Source organism: Calonectris borealis, chromosome 2, assembly GCF_964195595.1.
Source record: "Calonectris borealis chromosome 2, bCalBor7.hap1.2, whole genome shotgun sequence".
Lineage (NCBI taxonomy): Eukaryota > Metazoa > Chordata > Aves > Procellariiformes > Procellariidae > Calonectris > Calonectris borealis.
This window is the reverse complement of record NC_134313.1, coordinates 24,382,041-24,396,278: the sequence shown is the minus strand read 5'-3', so window position 1 is coordinate 24,396,278 and position 14,238 is coordinate 24,382,041. Positions and strand designations below refer to the sequence as shown.

The 14,238-nt window shown below is 47.0% G+C and overlaps 1 long non-coding RNA gene across 1 annotated transcript; it reads left to right on the top strand.

The window, feature by feature from the left end:
- The first annotated feature begins 1,794 nt into the window (after positions 1 to 1,794).
- Positions 1,795 to 13,444, top strand: LOC142078599 (uncharacterized). Its single transcript, XR_012672286.1, has 8 exons — positions 1,795 to 3,478; positions 4,683 to 4,767; positions 5,939 to 6,286; positions 6,697 to 6,938; positions 7,579 to 7,844; positions 7,945 to 8,121; positions 10,271 to 10,424; positions 10,547 to 13,444. It is a non-coding gene; the product is annotated as an uncharacterized LOC142078599 (long non-coding RNA).
- Positions 13,445 to 14,238: the final 794 nt, after the last annotated feature.

The following is a 14,238-nucleotide window of genomic DNA, read 5'->3' as shown; positions in this document are numbered from 1 at the left end:
TTTGGTTGTAGATTGAATAGTGTCGGGAATTAGCTGGCCATCTTTTTGTAGTTTTAACGTGTGTGTAAGGCATCTGCCATTATTCTAGGCGGTTTGGGGGGGTGATACATGGCAATAATGTCCCATTAGAACCTTGTGAAATGAGTATTGTGACTTGTGCCATATAAAGAATTTTTCAGAGAGAAGCAGCAATCCTATGGATTTTAGAAAACCTGTGACAAGCATACTGCTGGTTTATTTTTAGCTAGCTTCTCCAGTCCTAAAAAATTGAAGCCTTTCACAAAAAAGGAAAGTATTTTCCTATCTTTTAGAATTCTGTGGGTTTTTTATTGCCAACTAATTAAATGTGTTTCAGATTCTCACAAAAGAATAGAATCAAACCAAATGTGCTTCATTCCTGCTAAGCAAATTAGTACAAATGTCAGGAAAGAAGCCAGATCTTAGATTTGCAGAAGTCTTGGAGATAACAGCTCTTTTATGTTTAATGTAGGTTTTTTTCTGTGTATGGGGTTTTTGGGTTTTTTGATTTGTTTTGGTTTTTTTTTTAATGTAGTTTCAACAGAGGAAGAATTGTCTGCATTTTCGTATCTTCTTTTATTGTTTTATATTTCGTATCTTGTTTTATTTTGCTTTCACCAGCATTTGCCATCTCAGGTTTAAATAGAGCCGTAGGAGGGAGTACTTGTGGAATTTTGCTGTCACATGTGAAGGATTCCACTTGCATTCAGCAGCTGCTGCAGTTTTACTGCCTCTTGTTGGAGGTCACCAAACCCACGGCAGAACTGGCATCTCCCCATCTGATTCACCGCAAAGTATGACATCGTCGTGCAACCCCCAACCCCCGCACTGGTGTTTTAAACTGAGATAGTGACTTCACATTTGAAGCAGCTGACAAATGAACATTTTCTTTTCTGCTGGCCCTACTATAACAATGGTTACTTCTGTCAGACGAATAAAGCAAACTGCCAGAGTCGACAGTATCTTATAGTGAGGTTTGATGTGTTTTTATAGGAAAAAATAAAAATCTCTGGTTTAAATACTGGTTTATAATGCCCTCCCTAGGATGTACTGTGTACTGTTCCCGTTTCTGCTCTCTCCCTTCCTTACCTGGTTCTGTTCTTCAGCATACCTCCTTTCCTCAGACTGTCCTTTTTCATACTGCTGTTTCTTTCGCACTTCTCTGTCATTGATACCTGGGCATATTCTTACATGTTTCTTTTTGTCTAGGCATGTTCTTGCTTTTTCATGTGAGTTAGGTCACACTGTTTCTGTCCTCAGTGCTCCTGGATGATGGCAAGAAAGAGCCCAGAGCATGATAGGGCATTTCTTCTCTTGTGCCCAATTTAAAAAAAAAAAAAAAATTGCAAGTTTTGTTCCGCAGAGAAGGACTTTTTGGTGATCTTGCTCTTAGCCTCTTAACAATGTACGACTTCAGAGTTGTCTAACACTAAATGCTATTGGGGCAGTTAAAATGTACTTTTAACCTTAGATGGATATCCAGCAAAGTTCAAATTGTTGTTCAAAAGCACTGGAACTTTCTAATTAAACATTTCTAGTATTTCTTCTTTCAGCAAAATAATATGCTTCTTGCGTCTTGCCCTCATAGATTGCGCTCATTTTGCTTTGACTTGAAGCAAGGATGTAACAGTAAAAGTTTTGCTGCCTATTCCCCCCACACCTCCATACTATCACAAAGTGTTAAATGGGAAACTTGGATAGCCTTTAGGAGAGAAAAAAGCTTCACAGCAGGAGGTAGGTATAACTATATAGCTGATGGTGCCCAAAACAATTATCTTGTTCTCCTCCTATAACAAACACATTAAACTTATTTTTCAAGATGTGGCCTAAGTGTTTTAAGGCAACAACAAAGGATGGTTTTGTGGTTGAGGCACAAGATTTGCATTAAGCTTTAGATTTTGGTGCTGGCAAATTCTGCTAGTCATTTAGGATTAAATCTCATGAAGGACTTAGATACTTGCATGCTTGGTTCTGCCGATTGCCCACCCAGAACTGCAGTCCAGAGCACCGAGTGAGGTTTGGGGTCCGGATGGGATCCTGGCAGGAGAGCCCTTCTTGAGTGTTACCTGATATTCTCACCTGGGTCCTTCCAAGATCCATTTTAGCTCTGCTGATCTCAAGTTCTACATGGTGGCTGATAAAAGTTGCGGTAGCACGCTTGTCTCGTCAGCTGGGCTTATTGCCCAGACCCAGTGTATGCCCACTTGCAGGTGTTACATGTGTGTGGCTGGGCATAGAAGTTGGTCTTCTTAACAGAAACTGCTTTTTTGGAAACCCCAGGCTTGAGATTTAGCTGGAAGACGTAACTAAGTGTTTTCTTTGTCAGCTTCAGAGAATCTAGGCCAAACAGGAATTGAATGAGGGGTAATAATTCTTTAATTATAAATCTTTGACGTATTTCACAGTCCAGATAAGATGACTTACCTGATGGACACATTGCCTCCTTTCAGCTAAATGTTAGTAGAACTACCAAATAGGAAAAAGAGCAAAGTTTACACAGCATTTTTCACTCACAGCAATTGATTAATATATTAGACTATGCAGATACGTGTTTTCTAAATGTAAGTTCTACCAAAGTTAAATAAATATCTCTTGTAATTTAAAGCTCTAAGCAGATACAACGTTTTTCTTTTGTGCCAATGGTATTATGATTTGTGAATGCAACTAATTTTTTATTCTAGACTATCATGGAAATAGGGAACTTACTGAAATGTGTTCAGACTTCAATAAATTTCCTCTCCGTTGCCTAGGAATTACGACTTTTTGATACACGAAGGATTGCACCAAACTGTTGGAAATGATGCAAACCCAGCTTTGTAGTTAGCCACAGGAAGCATTTTTAAATTGTATCTGAAAAGTGCTAATATCGAAGATCAATTTTTTTTTTTAAATTAACACAGCTGATAGTTGATTTAAAAAAGAAAGTTTTATTGTTCCGAATACACATGCTGTGTTTCTGAGTTCAGAAACTGCATGATCTTTTTCACAAGTCAGCGTTTTCCTTTTCTGTTTAGCTACAGAGCAATGGCATGTGCTAAAATTGCATTGTGAAAGCTAAAACCTTGATGGTCTGTGTAAAGAGATAAGGAAGAACGTGTACCTCTTGGAGGGGAGTGGCAGTTTCTTTACACTGAGTGCCTCGCTGATAACGCTGTTTGCTTTTGGTAGCCTACTTAGTCCAGATAGGCTTTTCAGCACTAGATAATCTTTTGAGCAGAGCCAATCCCAAATTCTGAGTAATTTGTTTAATGAAAAAAGGAAAAGAACTTACATCAAGACCTCAGAGCTCTGTATTTTGAATCTTTTTGAATGTGGGCAAAAGCAGTTTTGCTTTCTTATTTTTGGGGCTATTTGATGAGTTTTCTTCACTCATACAAAGAACTGTACGTTGTTTCCTTTGCTGAACTTGTGAAGGAGAAGTCATTTTGGCAACGAACAGGGCAGTTGTGACATGGGAAAGGTAATAGTTAATTACTTTATAATGTGCCTGAAGCAAACAAAGCAACAGGTTTGTGCGGTGGGATTGTTTTCTCTGATGCAGCTGGGTGAATGGGAAGGTACTGAGCTGAGTTTGGTCAGGAACATTGCAGCATTTTTCCCCTCATGTCTCCGCAAGAGTATTCTCTGTCTCTCCCTTCTCATTCTAAGAACTGGTTAAGTGTTAAGCCTTGGGAGATGCTACCAGGGTTGGAAAGATGGATGGGCAAAGGAAGAGGTCCTAGAGCGGGGTCTTGGGCTGGGCATAGAGCTGCTCTGGGAAGGCTCGCTCTGGAGGAGAGGGACAGTGCAATGCAAGAGCAGGGGGAGTCTGTGCCTGGCTGTCACCGGCTGCCCTGCGGGATAGGCTCAGCTGCTCCGGGTCTTCCCCTGGTTCTCGTCTCTCACCCCTTCTTCCTTCCCTGAGAGTGAGCTTTGTGCTGCTCTGTCCCTGTTCCTAATACAGCCACCTTCTCTCAGCCACATCCTCTGCTCTGTTTCCCTGTCCTCCTCTGCCAGATGCAGTCCATCTCCCTTGCTTAGAAACCTTCAAATTGAGGTATTGTGAAAAACAGGTTAGTGTTTCTCTCTCCCTCTGCCCTTTACTAGCTAGAATCAGAATTGCTTAAGTCTAAGGCTCGCTCCCTTCATACTAGCTGCAGTATTTCTTCCTTAAGAGCCAAAGTACTTGAAGCAAAAACATTTGAGTATCATGCTGCTGTTCCTCAGTGTCCTTGAAGTGCCACACAGTGACTGGTAAGCGTTGTATACTTGGGGAAATGAGTTATTGCCATATTTTTATGCAAACACCTAGATTATGACATATTGTAGACTGTTAAAGATGCAGAATTGTGGGGCGAAAAAAAGAGACAACAAGGAAGCATGGTAAGCGTCCTAGTCCATTCTCTCCCCAAGTGAGAACACTTTATCATGCCGACCGAGATTTTTCAAGCTTTTTCATAGAAATCCTCCAAGGATGGCAATTCAGTAATCTCTAAGGCAGTCTATTCCGGGGCCTTACTCTCCTTAACTTGGAAATTATTTTCCTAATGTCTGACCTGAGTTCCCATTTTTGCGGTTCCTTCTATTCCCAGTGGAAGTGCAGAACATATTTTTTCTTTTCTTTCTTCCCTTTTTTTTTTTTTTGCAACTACTTTTCTCCTAACAAAGCCATGTCTCTCTTGCAGGGTATGCATTGGAAAGTGTTCATACTGGTCTTGTGGTGCTGGATCTGTGAGGGGGTCAGACTAGAGTGAGCTCTGGCATGAACAGGTAATCTGTTTTGGATGGGCATTGCTAAATTAGCAGATACACATGATAGTGATTTTTGTGCAAGCATGTGCCAATCTGCCAGTCCCTGTTCCAGAGCAAGTTGCTATTGTTCTGCCACATGCACACCGTGTGCATGATGGGGTGCCAGTCCTTTTGTGTTGTGGGGATTTTGTGTGTATATTCCCTTTGCAAAAGGCTAATGGTAGTAGCATAAGAGTGTGTTGCCTGAGAGAAAACATGGACCTTCACTGGACCAGCTGCAGTTCATTCATTTGCCATGAGAACAGGAAGGACCAAATTGCAAAGGATGCTTTGGCCAATTTCTCTACATAAAGTCCTTTAGCTGTTCACAATGACTTGAGATTGCCCGTATGCAGGACATATTTCTGTGTTTCTTACTCCATGGATGATGCTTCCCCCTAAACTTTTCTCACAGGTCTCAGTCCAGGCCCTTTAACCATTTTATCGTGGTCCTGCCACCTTTGAATCACTAGCCTGGCATCTTCTAACCCAATGCTGAAACCCTGCTGGCTGTGAAATGTCAGCCTGCAGCTCCTCTAGCGCAGCCCTGCTGGCCCTGGCAGTCCATAACTAATTATCTCAACTCACGTGGTGAGCCAAAGAAAAGTGCAAGGGCTGTTTGAAAACGAAACACAAAGAGGAAAAACGAGGCAAAACAAAACTGAAGTAGAATATGATTCACAGACCTGCATGAAACTGAGCCAGGGAGAGGACAGAGAGAGGCAGGGTGGCTGCCAGGTGGCGGGGCTGGGCTAGTCTCTGTGGATGGCCACGCAGTGCCTCCTGCAGCCTGGTGCTGCTGCACTGGGGGTGGGTTTGTGGCAGCAGCGTGGGATGGGAAGGATACCTGCCGAGGAAGGCGTGTGCAGGGCTTGGAGACGCTGCTCATGCACGGTATGAGGAGTTGGCCAGTGACGATAAGCCCTTATGGGACCCTCAGAATGAGGGTCATGCTTGAATGAGGTCTTACAGAGTCTGTGCTGGCTTGATTGAACTCTCACTCCTCACCTTGGTCTGTGCCTATTGGCTCCACAATGCTGCACCCACCTCAGGATCTTGCAGATCTGCTTCCCAGGCTCCCATCTCCCACTGCCAGCGCAATTTCGGTGCTGCCCTCACCTTCCAGGGTGACTTGAAACTGTTGCATCAGTTGCAGGAGGGTCTGGGCAAACATCTTCTGGAGGAGTTGGATGCAAGACCTGAGATCTGAGGCAGGAAAAGACCTGCATATAGCGGGTGGCCAGAGAGAAAGTGCAAACAGGATTGAAAGACTCTGCATTTGAAGGAAGCTGGTGACACCGAGGATGTCGTGACACTGAAGGGGCAGGTGGAGAGCAGGAAGGAACCGATGACGAAACCTTCAAGGTAGCTGTACGAGGTGCCATGAAACCCTGGCCTGGACACATGGTGACAGGACCTGCATAAAGCTTGCTACTATGGAGTAAAACCTTTATGATTGTTTGGACAAATTTGATCCATCATGAGGAGTTTATATCAAGTGAGTGCTTCATGTCACACACTGCTTTTAACCCAATTTTAGGACATTACAGCTCAATTTATTGTATCATCAAACTGTGGCCGTCACTTGTGAAAGGAGCCGGCCAGCTTGCCTGTAGCATGACATGGGCTTTCTGGCCAAAGCTGACCCTGTTCCCCTCTCCACCACTGACGCCACAGCAGTTTTTCTCTCAGTTCAAAAAGATCGTACTGGCAATTAATAACTGCCTTATAATAATGCTTTTACCTGTAAGAGGTGGGAAGTGGGGTACTGCCATTGTTAGGTTGGACTCGATGATATTAAAAGTCTTTTCCAACCTAAATGGTTCTATGATTCTATATATCGTAATAATTGTTCAGTTCAGGTGCATTTTGTGGTGTCTGTGGCTTCCAATGCATTTTGGGTTACAGTCGGGACGCAACATGGCCAAACCTGGTGTTTTCGGAGAGGACTGGGAGCGTGGCCCTGCCTGGCCATCCTTTAGAGGGCACTGACTGACCATTTGTGGTTCCACCGGCAGCTGAACATACCCAGTGACTTGCTGCCACTGAGAGGAGAAGGACCATTCCCCTTTGCTGCTTCCTTCTTCCCTTGTCCTCACGTCTTTCTCCCCTTCTCCAGCCCATGCAGTCCTGATCACTTCCCTCCTAAGGTTGGTTGTAGGGTTGGGGTTTTTCGGGGATTTTTCTGCAATGAGTTAGTTTCGGATGTTTTAGTGACTTAAATCTGCTCGCAGAGTCAGAGCTGACACAAGATAAGCAGCAGGGATAAAGGGAGACTGTTCCAGTGCTGATAAAATGTTAATTGGCCTTCTGGCGTCCTGTGAAACTATGTCCTTTGTAGCACAATTCTGGAAGAATAATTAGCACTAATTGTTTGGTCACCCTGTTTTATCCAAAAAAGGGGGAGAGTGGAAGGGAAGGAGAGAGACGAAAGGGCTGATTGTTGGCGAAAGAACTGGAGAGAGAGATGTTGTGTCAAGAGGGACTTCAGGCCCTGGGGCTGGGAAGTGATCTGATGGGAAGAGGATTTCAATGACTGCCAGAAGGAGAGGGAGCAGACCCTCCTCCAGAGCAAGAGGGATTCCACTGAGAGCCCTAAGAGGTGCCTGGGGCAGGATTTAACATCTAACACGTTTGGCTTCTGTCCTATTTCTCCCAACAAAAGGGCAGGGCCCAACTAGTGTGGAAAATAGATGGTGGGTCTCTGGCTAAGCACCTTGGTCTCTCTGAAGGCCCAAATCCACGTTATCAGCATTAGAGAAAACACACTTCATTTTTGTGTCTTGTAAGGGCATCAATTTAGACTCCTAGAACTGCCTCCATCCCTCTTGCCCAGTTAGCTTCTTCCCCCTTGGGCTTTGTATGAGTCTGCAAAGAAACAAAGTCAGTGAGCAGAGGAAGAGGAGAGCTGGCCTGGAAATGAAGCAGGAGCTCTCCTACCCATCGAGATGACCACAGGGAGGGTCCTTGGGCCCTCAACAGCTTCTCCTCCCAGCTGAGAGGGACTCTGCTCCCTCTGGTATGGGAGTCAAACCTGCAGTCACCTGCAGCCCCAGGTAATGCACAAGGTAATGCCAGGTAATGCGAGGTAAAATGCCAGGTAATGCACAAATTAGCAAATGACATAACACTGTACAAATTCCTTACCCTTCCTAGGAAAGACGACGACTCACTGCCTTCCTTTGACACTGCGGAGCTGAAGCAAATAGACTGCTATTTTCAAGCATGTGTTGAACTGGGACCACTTGAGTCCCAGTTATTCCTGCAGAGGAGCAGAGCAAAAGCGCTGGCTGCTGGATCCCGTGGCAGATGCTGCTTGTGGGTGGCTTGGAGGTATCTGAACATTTCGGTGCTTTTCTGCTTTCTAGAAATGTTCACCCTGCTCCGAGCATCCATACCTCAGTGTCCTCAGTGTCCATCCATACCTTCCATGCACCTGCACAGCTTATGGCTGTTTTAGTGAGAAATACCGAACCCTTAGTTGTGATGGCGTTTTGTTTCCACTCCAGCTCACTCGAGAGCCTCCTGGTGAATGCTTGGTGAGGGCGTCCTCCCCCAGGCTTACGTATTTGGTGAATGTAGTGAGCGAGCCAGACGCAGGTGACTAGACCCAGAGAAGTGAGTTATCAGCAGTCTATTGCAACGCCAGCCTCGCTTAGCCTTGGCCAGAACTGGGTGCCCGTGGGTGTGATGCGGTGCAGCATCAGCTCTGCTCCACACTGTGCTGAGGGCTGGGAGGAGAAGGGGAGGGCAAAGCACGGCATCAGGGCTGTGTGCAACACATCCAAAATGGGGCTGGAAGAAAGGGAGCAAGGAGGGGATTACATCTAGCCCAGCACTGCAGGCTTAGCTCAAAGCAAGGACTTTGAAAACAGCTGTGATACTCCCTTTGCTTGGACTGCATAGTCTGGGGAGCATCCTCAGCTACTCTGAGGCAAACTCTTCCATCCCAGTTCCTGCTGCACTCACTCACTCTCCTGCTGCCTTCCCCCCAGATCTGTACTTGCTCTATGTGTACGAGTAACAGAGCTCCTTGAACAAGCACAGGACGTTAGCTGTTAGCCATTGAGGATGTGGCAAAGTCCTATGGACAAGCGATACTCTAAATGTGGCTGCTTAAAATGAAAGGTGAACCATTAAATGGCCAGTGATTCTTAACTGCAGTAGCATGAGTGCAGTTAAACCCAAAGAGAGAGGAAAATGAAATAGAAACAGCTACTAAAAATGACATTGCAAAAACAATCCAAAGAAGTATCGTATGAACATAGGAAAAGGAACAGTCTTTTCATGCACTGCAAGCTGCCACTTTTTGAAAGCATCAGGAAACAAGCTGTTGAGCAGTGGAGTTGATAAAACCAGGCTCCTGAGCTGCTCTGCCCGCTAAATCTCGCTGCCAGCAATGCGGCTGCTGGGCCAGAGGCAGGCGGTGGCATGGCCGCTCCAGCGGCCACGTGCTGAGGGGTGGCTGGTGCATGTGCTGAGTGGCATGTCGTCTGCCATCAAACCAAGCTCCTACCAGGTGAGCTTGGCCTCCCTTTCCATGGACAGGGTCACTGATATGGGTGTCTGTCTTTCTCTGCCCACCGATTGTCAGTAAATTTATAGGAACTCCAGTATATCTGAGGCATCTCGGCTAAATTTGATTGATACTGGGGGAAGAAACAAGCTGACAGGCCTCGGGATTATACAAGCCTCTTGCCTTTATGAAATGCAGACTAAAAATGCATCCACAGCTCAGAAAAGTGGCGAATGGTTCTGGCTGTTGCAGGGTGCCAGAGATTGAGTCACGTAGATGCACTCTGTGGCACAGAGGCACCTGGCAGCTTTGCCAAACGTGACACAGAGCTGGGCATGCAGCATTGGAGGGGAGGTCCAGTCAGCACGGGGATGGCCGCCCTGGTGCAGATCTTCACCTGGTGGGAATCTGCTGCTGCCATCTTCCCCTGCTCTCAGCCTGGGCTGTGCCTCTTGCAAGTTGTGAAGGTCTTCCACATGTCAGATGACGCTGCAGAGAGCAGGGATGCTCAGGTACTTCAGAGGACTTGAGTGTGAAAGTCTTCGGGAACATACACTTTGATTTGGATAGGCAGAAATACACTTTGATTTGGATAGGCAGCAAAGGCAAACAATAGGGCTTTGATAGTCACAAGGATATAGACTGGTTTCTATTAGTTTTTTTTTTTGTGCTAGGTATTTTTCTCCATAAGAACAAGCCTGTTTCATCCAGCTGCACCTTCCAGCTCTGCTGCTGATGTTTTCATGCTCTTTGCCTATAGTGCACGCTGCATGGGCATGAATAAGCAGGTATCAGTACAGCGCGCTGGCAGACTCCCAAGGGATCTGCACTAAACAGTGAGCACAGTGATCCAAAATCATCTTCCGTATTGTGTTAGCAAAGTACAAAGCCCGAGGGCGCTGATGCTAGCGTAGCTGAACAGGGAGGGCTGGGCGAGCTCTAACTCCTCCGTCTCTTTTTTGACAGCACTGCCCTGTGGGGCTCACGGCGGGTTTTGTTCAGCAGTCCCTGTGCTCCCTAGTGCTGCAGCCGACTTTGCGTGGCAGCAGCACAGCCTCCCTGAAGTGAAAAGGAGGATAACAACAACCACCACCTCCTGCAACAGTGCCACTGCAGCCAGGTTACTGATCTTCAAAACCAAGTTATTGTTGGCTTAGCTGTTTTGCATAAAAGCAATCCCCCTCCCCATTTTCATAAGACCTGGCTGGGCAGCTCGGACTTAACAGCTTAATTTCTCCACAGGGGCACAGCCAGGATGTTGCCAGATTATAATCCAAAAACTTCCCAAATCCAGGTGGAAGTCATCGCAAAAATCGCCACAGAAACTAAGGAGAACAGCTCCTTAGGAGAAGTATCCTCAGCTACCCTTGGGCTAAGGGAATGTGGAGCTGAAAAACAGGGCTGGCTTTCCAGAGCTCTTCATTCTCACTTTCTGAGTAATCCTGTCGATTTTGAGAGTGAAAACAATCCTGTATTCTGCCCCAGAAGAACCAACGAGTGTCCCAACACAGACTACTCCACAGGAAGCTCTGCTGCTGATTAGCTTTGGCTTTCCTTATTTTGTGTGTAATTCTACGTGTTTGCCCCACCTTCACTTCTTCGTGATAGATGAAACCTGCCACTGTAGCCAAACGTGGCTATTTGGGGCTGAAGCACGCTGATGAAAGGCTTTCTTTTCTGCTTTTTATTATCTTGGAAAGGGATTTACCTCCACCCTGTACCCGATGTCCCATTACCCGTACCTGTCGCCCATCTCAGCACTTCAGTTTTCCTGCCTGTCCCCTTTCCATCTTTGTTCTTATTGCAGGGCCCCCATGAAAGCCAGCATTTTTATAGCCAGGATTTACCCACTAATTCCCACTGCCAAGGAGCAAACAGGGGCCCTGACATATATCACTTAGTTTTTCAGAAAGCGGGGTTGTGTGGCGAGAAACCACAGGAGGCTGGAATACACAACCGGTTGTGCAGCTCCATTCCCTGAAGGAAAGGGTTTGCCGTTAACCTAAACAGAGCAAGTCAGAGCAGGCGGGCACCCTGCACTCCTTCCACACTGCTATCCCCTGGCTGTGCCTCGGGGGAAGAAAACATGGTGGAAGAAGATTTGCTGGAGATACTGAGTCCTGGCTAAGGCAACAGGCTGCCGGCACATAGTGCAGGCAGGGCAGAGTCTCAGGCTGTCTCCGAGAATCTCTGAGCAACCTGCAGAAAGTACTTGATGCCAGCCCAAGGGCCATGGGGAGAGCTGAACCCAACTGCCTGGGTGGGTGAAACCCCTTGCTCAGCTCACCACCAGCGCTGCTCCTGGTGGTGGAGCGCTCTGCAGCCTCCCTTTCCTCCCCTTGCACTGCTTACGCCACAGGCTTCTGCAAATGGCTTCTCTTCATCCTCCTTTTCCCCTTTGCAAGATGTTCAGAAGAAAAGCCCCACCCAAAAGTTTCCTGTTCTCCGAGTTACTTTTTTTTGTATTTTTAATTTCATTATTGGATTGTCTCTCGCTCAGCTGTTTGGAGCCCCTTGGTCGCTGCCCCACTCTCTGCTGGCACAGAGGATTGTGGCCAGGACATGGTTGCAGAACATGAACCACCAGCTCTCAGAGCCCGGCATGGCTTCCTGTGCCCCAGCCCTCCACCTGCAAGCAGCTACCGGGCCAGTGGTTTTGAGCCACAGCCTGTTTTTTAACCGTTTCCTATTGTCATTGTGGAGATTCTGCATGATTTCTTTCTCAGTCACTGAGGAAATCAGCTTTGAAGAGAAAATGGGAGCAGAGGAGTCCGAGCTTGGTCTCATATTTGGCGCAGAATGTCTCGCGTCCCATCAAGGGGCTGGAGCACACGCTGCCTCCTTGTGCCAGTCACGAAACGGAGAGTGCCGTGCATCCGCACCCAAGGATAATTTCCATACTGAACATCAGTAGGTGTCGCAACTAACGTGTCAGCGAGGGCATCTGTTGGAAATAAGCTGTGCCTATATTTTTGGCCCAGTTACCTTTTATTTTCTGGAGTGTCAGGCAACCAGCCAGCGCTGTGATGGCAGCACTCTGCTGCAAGTGGGGGGACGCTGTTGGAGCTCCTCTGGGATGTGCGACTGCTCCGAATGTCCATGGCTGTAGTGGGCTGGAGGAGATGCACTCAGCGCTTTTCACTTGATCAACGAGATAAGGTCCTTATGCAGACGACCTTCACATAGGTGGTGGGCAGGGAAGTTTGCCTCAGTTTTGGAGCCAGGGGTGAGTGTCTTGGCAAAATACAGATCTTAGGCTAGGGACACAGAATTTGAAGCAATCAGTCAAGTTAAAAGTTAGCAAGTTCCTATCCACCTGCTGAGCTTGGCCTGACCCTGAACAAGGTAACATGGTTCAGATTACCGAAGCTCCCAAGTTACTGTCCATCAGCTGAACCATCAGCTGGGACTGATCTGCTGCGCATGACCCCAGCGATATGTGATGGTCTGAAACCCAAAAGAAAGTGGGAGCCTGTTGCAATGCCTGGCTGGATCTGGGGCTTGTGCTGCTTTTGGCTGGGATAGAGTTAATTTTTTCCATAGTAGCTGGTATGGGGCTGTGTTTCGGATTTGTGCTGAAAACAGTGTTGGTAACACAGGGATGTTTTCGTTACTGCTGAGCAGTGCTTACATAGAGCCAAGGCCTTTTCTGCTCCTCACACCACCCCACCAGCGAGCAGGCTGGGGGTGCACAAGAAGCTGGGAGGGGACACAGCTGGGACAGCTGACCCCAACTGACCAAAGGGATATTCCATACCATATGACGTCATGCTCAGCAAATAAAGCTGGGGGAAGAAGAAGGAAGGGAGGATGCTCGGAGTGATGGCGTTTGTCTTCCCAAGCAACAGGATGGTGTACAGGCTGTTTCCTCCACTATAAACACAGTTACGCTCTTAATGAAGCCTTCCCAATAGAAATGAATAAATGATACCCCCATTCCCAGCTTTGGTATGAGAGCCAGCCCTCCTGCCTTTCTTTAGTCCAATATCATAGCAATGGCAGAAAGCCTTTCTCCCTGCTGTGAACAGGGATTATCGTAGCCAAGGCTGCATTATACACCATCACCTCAAGTATCAGGACAACCAGTTAAAACCAATTACCTTCTCCATCCTCCGGCTCTTTCCCTTGTGCCTTTCAGCTAGTTGCACCAAGAAAATCTGCGTTTCCTAACAAAAGAGCCTTGTTCTCCGCTGCTGTTTCGACTAGGATCGAGTGTCAGTGGTACGCCTGCCTGCTGCGTCCCCCGCGAGCGCTCGGCTCGGGGCCTGCCCTGCCGGAGCACGGGGTCAGAGAGCTGACGGGGATTTTCCATCTAGCTGCTATCCCTGCCCTCGTACGTCACTGTGAACGGGAGCCAGAAAGAGGTGGCCAGAGGCAGCAGTGCCAAGATGCAACTCCCAGGCATTACCACTGCTGCTATTTATAATTTCTCCTGTCTGTGCCATGTTGATGAGATAATAGGGTAGCTGTTTTGCTAGGCAAGCTGTATTTTTTTTTACCACCGATATCTCTTGCTTTGTCATCGTTTCCTTGCTTTAATAGGAAGCCCTTTTTTTTTCCATGAAATGCCGTACTAATTCCTATAAATAAGAAGGGTGAGGCACATACTGGAGCAACTTAAAATGTTTGCAGTGAAAACTAGTGTTACAAACCAGAGGTGCACGGACTGGGAACTGACCGCTTGGACCGTGACTCACCACTTCATCACTCTGAAGAACCATATCCAGCGATAGCAGTATTTGCCACTTGATGGCTCCTCCTTCATGGGTTGCCAGTGGCCTGATCCGGAGGGTTCTGGCCCCTTATGCTGACTTCTGCGGGAATCTTCATGTGCTTTATACGGGGCATGTTGTCACTTTGCTGGACCAAGGCTGGAGCGCTCGGCGCACTGTGCGACAGAGCCTGCCAGGTAGACCTGTCTAGATATTAGTTTC